The sequence below is a fragment of the Phoenix dactylifera genome, unplaced genomic scaffold, assembly GCF_009389715.1.
Source record: "Phoenix dactylifera cultivar Barhee BC4 unplaced genomic scaffold, palm_55x_up_171113_PBpolish2nd_filt_p 000243F, whole genome shotgun sequence".
In the NCBI taxonomy this organism is placed as follows: domain Eukaryota; kingdom Viridiplantae; phylum Streptophyta; class Magnoliopsida; order Arecales; family Arecaceae; genus Phoenix; species Phoenix dactylifera.
In genome coordinates, this window is record NW_024067740.1 from 232,071 (window position 1) to 243,374 (window position 11,304).

The 11,304-nt window shown below is 41.6% G+C and overlaps 1 non-coding gene across 1 annotated transcript; it reads left to right on the top strand.

Annotated features, from left to right (window-relative positions):
• Nucleotides 1–5,483: 5,483 nt before the first annotated feature.
• LOC120105267 lies at nucleotides 5,484–5,589 on the top strand. The gene has a single exon (XR_005507664.1). It is a non-coding gene; the product is annotated as a small nucleolar RNA R71 (small nucleolar RNA).
• Nucleotides 5,590–11,304: the final 5,715 nt, after the last annotated feature.

Below are 11,304 nucleotides of genomic sequence, written 5' to 3' on the forward strand. Positions count from 1 at the left end.
TGAATCTAGAGTAGTCATATTAGATGATTGTCATTATTGTCCAACATTTTTAATGAATGTCATCTCTGTAGGCCTTTTGGCCAAAAATGGTTATTGTTTATCAATAAAAGAAAATTTTTGTGATATCATTTTGAATGGTATTAAAATTTTTCGTGGACAATTGAAATATGGCATTTATACTCTATCACTGCCTGTGAATGTAATGTACACCTCTAATAAACGCCCTAAGTTAGATAATGTCAATGAAGCCTATTTGTGGCATTGCCGGTTAGGTCACATAAATAAAAACAGGATAAACAGGTTAGCCCAACAGGGCATTTTAGAAATCAATGATTGTGAATCATTGCCAACTTGTGAATCCTGTCTTCTGGGTAAGATGACCAAGTCACCTTTTTCTGGAAAGGGTGAACGAGCTAGCGATGTTCTTGGCCTCATACATACTGATGTATGTGGACCTATGAACGTAAGTGCCAAAGGTGGTTATGCCTACTTCATAACCTTCATAGATGACCTATCCAGGTATGGGTATGTCTATCTGATGAAGCATAAGTCGGAATCATTTGAAATGTTCAAACGATTTCGTAATGAAGTAGAAAAACAGACTGGAAAGAGTATTAAGATCCTTCGGTCAGACCGAGGAGGAGAATACCTTTCCGGTGATTTCTTGACTTATCTAGAGGAGAATGGGATTCTCTCACAATGGACCCCTCCAGGAACAGCTCAGCACAATGGTGTATCCGAAAGGAGGAATCGAACTCTGTTAGACATGGTTCGATCCATGATGGGGTTTACTAGTCTGCCTGTATCTTTTTGGGGTTATGCTTTAGAGTCTGCGTGTATAATACTAAATAAGGTTTCAAGTAAGTCTGTTGAGAAGACTCCATATGAGATATGGACTGGGCGTAAGCCGACACTTTCATACCTTAGGGTTTGGGGATGTCCGGCTTATGTTAAACATTCTCAAACTGACAAACTTGGTCCTAGGTCCGATAAGTGTTATTTTGTAGGGTACCCCAAGGAAACTAGGGGTTATTACTTCTACCTTCCTAATGAACAAAAGGTGTTCGTAGGACTTAAGGCAACCTTTTTGGAAAGGGAATTCCTTAGTGAAGGAATTGTTGCCTCTAAGGTTGAACTTAGTGAAGTTCAACAGGTAAAAGATTTAACACAATCTACTGAACCCACAGAACCGGATTCAATTAGATCAAACCCGGAGCCCAATGTAGAAGCACCATTAAGGCGATCAGGTAGAGTACTGCGTCAAGTGGATAGATACTATGGTTTCTTGGTCCAAGACGCAGATCCCATTGAGCTCGATGAGAACAATGAGGATCCGATCACCTATATGGATGCTATGCAGAGGTCCGACTCTGAGTTGTGGCTTAACGCCATGAGATCCGAAATGGAATCCATGGAAATCAATAGTGTATGGACACTAGTTGATCCACCCGAAGGGATAAAACCCATAGGGTGCAAATGGATCTTCAAAAGAAAGAGAGGCGCAGACGGAAAGGTGGAAACCTATAAAGCCCGTCTGGTTGCCAAGGGGTATCGTCAACGTTATGGTATCGATTATGACGAGACTTTTTCCCCTGTGGCAATGCTAAAATCTATTCGGATCATGCTAGCTATAGCAGCATATATGGATTATGAAATCTGGCAAATGGATGTGAAAACAGCTTTTCTAAATGGAGAGCTGGAAGAAGAGGTGTATATGATACAACCTGAGGGTTTCACATCCATAGACGAGTCCAAAGTATGCAAGCTACAAAAGTCCATTTATGGACTTAAGCAAGCTTCTCAAAGTTGGAACATACGTTTCGATAAAACTATCAAAACATATGGCTTCGTTAAGAACGAAGAAGAACCTTGTGTCTACAAGTGGGTTAATGGTTCAGTGATCACATTTCTTGTGTTGTATGTGGATGACATTCTCTTAATTGGGAATGACATTCCTGCATTACAAAATGTGAAACTTTGGCTGTCATCACAGTTCTCCATGAAGGATCTGGGAGAAGCATCCTACATCCTAGGGATGAAAATCTATAGAGATAGATCTAAGAGGTTGCTTGGATTGTCCCAATCCACGTACATCGACACTATGTTGAAGCGGTTCAACATGGAGAATTCCAAGAAGGGCTATCTTCCGATAGGCCAAGGAATTTCTCTCTCTAAGAAAGATTGTCCGACAACTTCCGAAGAGAGAGAGCGTATGAGTAGAATTCCATATGCTTTTGCAGTAGGTTCTATTATGTACGCCATGACATGTACAAGACCGGATGTTGCTTACTCACTAGCAGTAGCGAGTAGGTATCAGTCTGATCCGGGTGAGAACCATTGGAAGGTGGTGAAAACCATCCTTAAGTATTTAAGAAATACTAAGGACCAATGGTTAATCTATGGAGAATCTGACTTAAAACTTGTGGGGTTTACAGACTCTAGTTTTCAGTCAGACCATGATGACAGTAAGAGTATGTCAGGATTTGTGTTTACCCTGAATGAAGGAGCAGTCTGCTGGAAAAGTTCCAAGCAGCATTCAGTAGCCGATTCCGTATGCGAAGCAGAGTATGTTGCTGCATCAGATGCGGCAAAGGAAGCTGTTTGGATCAAGAAATTTGTAAATCAACTTGGTGTTGCTCCCTCAATCAACGGTCCAGTTCTTTTGTATTGTGACAATACTGGAGCCATTGCACAAGCAAAGGAGCCAAAGTCTCACCACAGGACCAAGCACATTCTGCGTCGCTACCACCTTGTACGAGAGATCGTGGAACGAGGTGACGTCAATCTTCAGAAGATCGATGGAAAGGAGAACCTAGCTGACCCATTCACTAAAGCCCTTTCTGTAAAGGAGTTCGATTATCACAAATCGAAGATGGGTATAAGATACTGTACAAATTGGCTTTAGTCCAAGTGGGAGTTGTTGGAAATTGTGTCCCAAAGCCAATTTTTAATTGTAAAAAATTGGATTATGTATATATATTTTATTAAAATGAATAAAAATTTATTCTGGTAATTTTCTATTCATCACAAGTGTTGCATCTTCAAATTGAACTCTTGTGTATTGTGATGAAGTCCTTAGGACTAATTTAGTGGATAAAAGAGGTTTTATCATTTAGTCCTTAAACCAGTTCGCGACCAAATGACAAGCTGTCAATTGGACGATAGCTATGTCAAGTATAGGTCGTTGTGTGCCATTTAGTTGGTTGTCCTCTTAAACCAAGGAGTGTGGAGACACTGTATGGCATATAGGTGAGATGTAGGAGTACATCGTCACTGAATAGTGACTCACCTGCGTAGCACTCCACTGTCGGGAGTTAGCTCGTAAAACGTATGGGCATAAGTACCCCTTAGACCTGAGACTGTCATGGTGACTTGCAAGCAACTCACTGTACTTAGGCACTGGATGACCTGAATTTCTAATTCAGGGATCGGAAGGATGCTGGGTGCAGTCAAGTACTCGCGAAGTCTGTGTACGAGTCAAGATGGGATTGACCGCTCCAGATTAGAGGAGTTGATGTCTTGCTGTATTTCAATTCAGTAAAACCTTGGCCAGGGTAAACCAAGTGATGGTCACTTGATTTGATTAATTGAAATATACTATGGATGACCGGATCCAGAGTTCGACAGTCCACTCTGAGGTCATCTTGAGCATCGAAGGTCATAGGGATGAATTATGCAACAACCATACGTCTAGGTTCTTGAATGTTGCTTTGCATATTTGACCTATCCGGACGTCGGGTATCATTGCTAGATGGTCACCTCGATTAGTGCATGGAGTAGTCCATGTACTACCGGCTTAGTGTTCGAACCTATCGGAGTCACGCACATTAGTCAAGCTGAGTAGGAAGGTCTTGACCCAATTTAATTAAGAATTAAATTATGGGTCATTTGGAATTTGGCTCTGTCTATGTTCAGCTAGCACTGAACATGAGGTACATGCTAAATTTCATGGATGAACAACTAATTAAGTCTGTATTTCGGGTCAATCAAGTTTTAATTAATATAATTGAACTTGATTAGGACTCAATTGTTGAGATTGGATTTGATTGGGTCTAAATTAGTGTAATTGGGCTCGATCATGATTTAATTGGGATTTAATTTCGTATTTGTTCTGATCTAAGTCGGACTTGGATCGAGCCGAAACTAGACCCAATTGAATCTCCTATGAGTCAGACTCATGTGGAATTTTTTCGGGTCAAAAATTCATTCAAATGGGCTGCAAATTTGGTTTAGAACCAAATAGACTAACTTATGATCAAATGGGCTAACCCATTTGTATCAAGTTGACTTTTCCCATTTTGTGTGGTTGCTGACCGTGAATAAATGCCATGAACCCGTGGACCACTCCCTTCACATGGACCCTTAGCATTTGTTTTGTGAGCCGCGACTCACCTGGGACGCATGAAACAGAGCTTCTCTATTTCACGCGTCCGCAAGCTTTCCGACCGGCGATTGCGCGGCCAACCGGCCTCCGGTCAGACGGCCGACTGGACCGGAATGTGCAGTTTTGAACCGCCAACATTCCAGTCCAGTTTGATTTTTGAAATCCGGCAATAATAGGCATTAATCGCTGGTTTATTCCATGGTTGTTTTTGAAACAACCGTTATCAAATTCATTCATATTTGATAATGAATGAATTCAATAACGCTGGACCATTACGCCTCTTAACTCCTCTCAGCGTTGGCCTATTTGTAGGCCACCGTTTCCTCTCGAATGGAGAGAGAGAGAAAAAAATTTTCTTGGGAAGAAAATGTCAGACAGAGAAGGAGATTTGATTCTGTGGAGAAGAAGAAGAAGAGAAAGGAAGGAGTCCTTTCTCTCTGGTGGTTTGGAGTTCGGCCCAGATCCGGTGTCCTCTCCTCCCTTCCATTCCCTCTGTGATCGGGATCAAGAGACGGGCATCTGTGGCTTGTGCGTGCTGTGAAGAAACGGGAGAAAAGAAACTGAAGAAAGAAAGAAAGAGAAGAAAGAAAGAAAGAGAAAGGGAACGTCCTTTTTCTGGATTTCTTTTCTTCCAAGGGTCCTTTTGCAAAAGATTATTTTGCACGAGTAAAAACATCATCCAACCTTCTTGCGAAGTTTGACGTGCGTGCGAAGTAGAGGGCTTGTAGATCCAGGCCTCGCAAAGCTACCTTCAGGGATCTAGATCCAGATCCAGATTCAAATTACCTCGACCAACTTCCGCTACGGCCTTGAGGTAATTTTACACAAAAGTTAAATTTAATATTTATAATTGTTATAAATAAAATAAAAAAATTAAAACTGATTTTTCATGCCTGGCGTTCGATTTTATCGGACAACTCGGAAAATTTTTCCTTCACATGAAGCATGGTGGAGGGAGTTTTCATTAAGATTTTCAAATAGTTGCCATGCTTCATGCTCATTTCGAAGCATGAAAGTCCCCCCGCATGCAGCATCGATCATCTGACGGTTTCGTTCAGTCAATCCGTCATAGAAACATTGCACTAGCTGCCACTTAGGTATTTGATGATGAGGGCATTTACGGATTAGGTCCCGAAATCTCTCCCAAGTTTCATGAAATTCTTCTCCCTCAGTTTGGGAGAAGCTTGTAATGGCACGTCTAAACTGGTTCGTTCTTCTTATGGGAAAGTATTTTTTTAGGAATTCTTGTTGCATTTGATCCCAAGAATGAATCGAGTTGGCTTCTAAAGAATTCAGCCATTGTTTGGCTCTATCTTTAAGAGAGAAGAAAAATAATCTAAGTTTCAGAGCATCATCAGTGAAGTTCTGAATCTTGACAGTGGTGCAAATCTCAAGGAATTCATCTAGGTGTTTGTATGGGTCTTCGTTGGTGAGCCCATAAAAAGATGGGAGCATTTGGATCACACTAGACTTTATTTCATATTGTACAGCTGCTACCTCAGGTAATCGAATGCAAGATGGGGAAGTGTAAATAGTGGGAGTAAAGTACTCCCTCAGGAGTTTGGGTTGTTCTTCAGCCATCTTAAGAGGTGGGGATGATCCTAATGTTTTGATCTTAGCTCGAATGCTCCTAAGGGTTCGTTCTATTTCAGGGTCAAAAGGTAATAGGTTTCGTACTCTAGAACGACTACCTTGCATACACTAATACTCGATCAATCAAGCATGCAATAAAAGAGAAAAGCATATCAATCCTAGTCTTTGTCCTAAAATCACTAGACAGCTCCTAACTGGTTTGAAGAGGGCACCTAAGCCTCCAATCCGGTCTAATGAACCGAGTTGACCAGGTAAGCTCCCAGGTAAGTGGAGGGGTCACGATGCGTTCGCAAAGGTCCCACTTAAAACCCACTTGCCTCGAACAGATGAACTGTCTCCCTTATAGGGACCAAGCTTGTCTAGACATCAACTAAGCCACAGAGCGAAATTGGTGCAACTTTCGGTGATCTTCGTCCTATTGAGCTCGAATGTCCCTAGGGGCCAATGTCTAATTGATTTTAATTAAAGTGACACTATGTGAGATTGAGTTCACCCAAATTGGGCAAGAGTCCGGTGATGAAATTCGGCTCTTATCTTGTTGGGGTGATTGCCCTTACTAAGTGCAGATTAATTGGTGTATGTGTATCGGGCATACATTCACACTTCTGCTAAAGTTAAAAGCAAACAATCACCACAAAATTTCAAGCTAAAAATAAGAAAGGTTCAGAGGTTACCAAAGGGAATTTCTCCAGCAATTTAAAAATTTTTTTTTCTTTTTGGCAAACCTCTACAGCATTCCTTTTCCAGCAGTTCTCTTTTTGATCATCCCGGATTTTTCTTTCGATTCCTGATCAAATAAGATCAAAAGAAAAATTAAAAAAAATTAGTAGAAGAGAAAAAAGAGATAAGAAAAGTAACAATAATAGAAAATAATTTTTTTTATTTATATATATTTTTTTTGAAAGTTTTTTTTAATTAATTATTTTTTTTTAATGATAGGAAAAATAACTATGCTAGCAATCCCCGGCAACGGCGCCAAAAATTGATCGGTTCTTTCAAGTTCAAAAATAAACCACGCAATAGCACGTATCCTATAGGATAGTGATTACGGGTGTCGGTCCACAGGAATTGAAAACAAGTTATTTTTCTTTTAAAAATAAATCATGAAGAAGAGTTTGCTAACTTGATTTAACTAAATTAATATATGAGTACGAATTGAAATTTATCAAAGTAGAGGGATCTAGGGTTTGGAATCCACCACATAGCATTGTATCAGGGTCTGTGTTCTTTAATATTTTTTTTATCTTTTGGAGAGGCATGCAATATTGGCTACAAGCCTTTTAAAATAAAAATATAAAGAGTTTTAGGAAGATCCATCTTCGGTATAGCATGAAGTGTCTACCTAAGTATGCTAATCTAGGGTGCAGCACACCTCATCTTCCTAGGCATGGATCATCTTAGACTACTTTAGCAAACATGAATAATAAATAGCATACTCAAGGTTTAAACATCATAAAAGAAATATTTCATTGAAGATAAGAATTTAAACAAGCTCCAAAATAATAATAAAAAGTAAGAACTACAATGCCCTGATACATTGCTAGGGCTTCATCCAGCCCTAGATTGGACGTTGAGCCGAGCATGGCTTCCGGACGACCTCCCGTCTTCAAATGAAAGCCTTTACCTCCCATTATTCCCAAAATATCACAAAATATTCTCTTTCCCCCCCCCCTCTCTCTTCTTTTTTTATTTCTTTCTCTCGGCTTTCTTCTTCTTCTTCTTCACCGAAACAGAGCCTCCTCCTCTGTTCTTCCAACCGTCGCCTCCCCTTCTTTTCCACCCCACGCCCCCTTTTATAGATCAATCGTTGAAGCATCGAGAGGGGGAGGATGCGTGATTGCTGGGGATCCGATTGCTTGGGGGCTGGGATTTGGAAACGGAAGGAGGGCGTCAATCCCTGGGATCACCAGCTGCATTTGAAACGGGCGGAAGAAGTGGGAGCTTGATCGACGGGAGGAAATCACGGAAGAGCTGCTGGGTCCTTGGATCACAGTGCTTGCAGACGCGGAGGCTTGAAGCGTGGGATGCATCACCGGCGGAAGAAATGGTGCTGGAGGACCACTGCAGACGAACGCTAGGAATGGATCGTTGATTGCAGCCGGCTGGGATTGTGGAGGAGTGGTTGCTGGCGGAACACCCGGGGATGAAGACGATGCTGCAGCTGCTTGGATGCGGAAGACGCCCGGCTGATTCCCTCGTAGGTAGATCTGGCACGCGGCTGATACGAACTTCCATTGTTTTGAAGCGAGGGCGGAGGATTGGGCTGATTCGGAGGGTTCTCTGAGCGCGGTGATTCCGTGAATGATGGAGTCAATCCGAATGGGGAGGGAAAGTTGCGAATGCTTGGGAGGAGCTATCACGGCGTGGAGTTGGAAATCCGGAAGAGGAGATGATTAGGAGAATTAGGAGAGGACGACGATGCTGGGGCGGAGGAAATCTTTTGATCGCACGGGGAAGGAATGAGGAGGGGATCACGCAGGCTCTTCCAAAACAGGGAGGGGAAGAGAGTGGGAGATGAATGCGTGGGAGTTATTATATATATTTATATTATTTTTATTTTTTATTTTTTATTTTTTATTTGTTTTGAAAAGTGGTTGGGGTCCACTCGGGTAGGTTGGAAGGGCTTGGTCCTGAATCTAAAATAGAGGAAGTTTGGACAAATGGAGAAAATGGGAGAGGTCTCTGTTTTTGCTAGGTCGGAAAGCTTGGTGCACACGGGGAAATATGACGTGGACAAAGAAATGGATAGCTTCATGCACATGTGGGAGAAAGTAGTCCACACATGGAACAAATTGGGACTAGTTTGTGAAATGGGTTGACTCGACTTGCACACATATTAGACTAAACTAATATAGAAAATTAAACCAAATTGCATTACCTCTAATAATGTAATGAAGAGGGGAAACACATTGTCTTATGTTTAAATTTATGCATAACAATAATAATAAGTGCCATGTAAAGTAGATAAATTTATACATTATTTGGCACTTATCAAGGTGTCAACAATTCGGCCACATAGCGTCTCAATATTCTACTAAGACTTATCTGACTACTGAACCAGAAGTTGGAAACTAAGAGGCTGAATATATCGAAGAAGTCTATGAACCAAATATAAAATATTATGTAGAAGACTTTAAAGACGAACCCACTGAATTAGAATTTGTCCGGAATGATCCCAAAATTCTGTTCGTCCATTCCTGTTTACTTAAAAATACGCTAAACAGATCGTTGTTAGAACCGACAAACAAAGTTTAATTTAATTATACTCTTACCTTTTCTACTCGAAGAATAGTGGTCGTAAGAGGTCGATCCACAGGGAGGCGATTGGAGTTGCATAAAAATTAGAACGTTCACTCGGATTCAAAGCCGATTTTTGAATAATAAAAGAAAAATATTATGTCGGGGATGTTAATTTTTTCTAATTGAAACTAACTAAAAGACAGATACTTAGATTCGAAAAATATTTATTTAATTAATCAAATAAGAGCTTTGGCATAAATTAAAATAGACGACACTAAGAAGATTGAAGCCTGGAATATAAATTTCATAAAAGAAAATTAAATATATTGCATCAAAGAAAAATTAAAAGATTGCATAATTTGAAGAACGGAAATTAATTACAACAGAAATTACAACTTTAGCATAAATAAAACTCTCTATTAAAATAAAACTAAAAACCCCAAAACACATACTCTCAAAATAAAACTCTTAATAAAAAAAAAAAAAAAAAAAAAAAACAAACAAACAACGTGCTCTGTTTGAAAACAGAGCACGAACTCCTCTTACTTTTCCCCAAAACAGAGCTCCACCTCCCCCCCTTTGGCGTGAGCTCCTCTACCTTTATATTGATCTCTCCCTTCTTCTTCAAGCCGGCAATCAATCCATGGGGAAAGGGCTGAATCACAGGCTGTTGGGATTCCGGAATGGAGCTGATCACGGCCGCGGTGGAGGCTGGGATCACGGGGAGAAGGAGAGGGCGGACGCTGAGGATGCCTCGAATCCGGAAGGGAGAAGCGGGGATTTCTCGGAGGAAGGCGTGGAAGCTGGATGCGGGGCGCTTGACAGCGGGATTGCTTGGATGCGGAAGATGAATCTCGAATTTGGAAGAGCTTGGATCACGGGAGGAAGATGAATACGGCCGGGATCTTGGGCTGCTTCACAGGCTGCTGGCAGTGACGCGGACGAACGGAAGAAGAGAGGATGCTGAAAATCCCTGCTAATCTGCTGCTGTGGCCGGAAGAAGAGGAGATGGGAGGCTGAGACGGCGGCTTGATCATAGCACGGGATCACGGAGAAGGGAGTCGTCCGGGCTCTTTGCTGGGAGGAGGCGTGGATCACGGGATCGCTGGGCGGATTGCGGAGGAGGGAGTCGATGATCCATGGAGCTCGGATGCGGCGTCGGAGGCTGGGATTCCGGGAGGACGTGGATCCGTGGGTGCAGAGGTGGGATGAGAAGCGACTTGCTGATTTGGGAGGCTTGGAAGAGGGGCTGGCTGGCTGCTGGATCGACGGGAGGAAGAAGAACTTGACGCGTGATCGCTGGGGATCTTCATTTGCTTGAAATCCGGAATGGCAGCTGGTCTGGAATGGAGCTACGGGCTGAAGAAGCCGCTGGGAGGAAGAAGAACAGTGAACACCCTATTAAAAAAAAATTCCAGTAACACTGTTTATATGAACAGTGTTTTTACGTAACACTATTCATATGAACAGTGTTTCCACGGAACACTGTTCATCTGAATAGTTTCATTTCGGAACACTGTTCATATGAACAGTGATTTCAGCATGAACAGTAACTTCAGGAATGAATAGTATTTTCAGCTATTCTTCATGGAATTGGAGGTTAAAAAGGTCTTTTTCTTTGTGATGAAGTGAGAGTGGGAATCTCTATTCCGAAAGAGTGTGTGTGCTAATCTGGAAAGGAGGGAACGCGATGATCACTAGGAGATCGCACGCGGGCTCGGATGTTTGGATACACATGTACTCGATCAGATCATGGCAAGATTGGGCCCGCGCGGTTTGGGGCAATGATGCATCCCTCTAATCCCTACCAAATGCGCATTTAGACTTTAATTTATACTAACCTGTGCCAAATAAAAATATAGTATTAACTTAGTGATTTTATCGTTATATGTTAGCAGTAATACTAATTTAAGCAGCGTGTAGATCGCACTTTTGTGCTCTCATCAATCCCCAAAAAAAAATTGTCGACCTAAGTACAAACTCACCACTTCACGTCACTAATTTGAAAGAGGTAGTAAAAGATATTGAGAGACAGTCTCTAGTGTTGGCGCATGTGGCTAAAGCTATCAATAAGGAATTCAACCCTG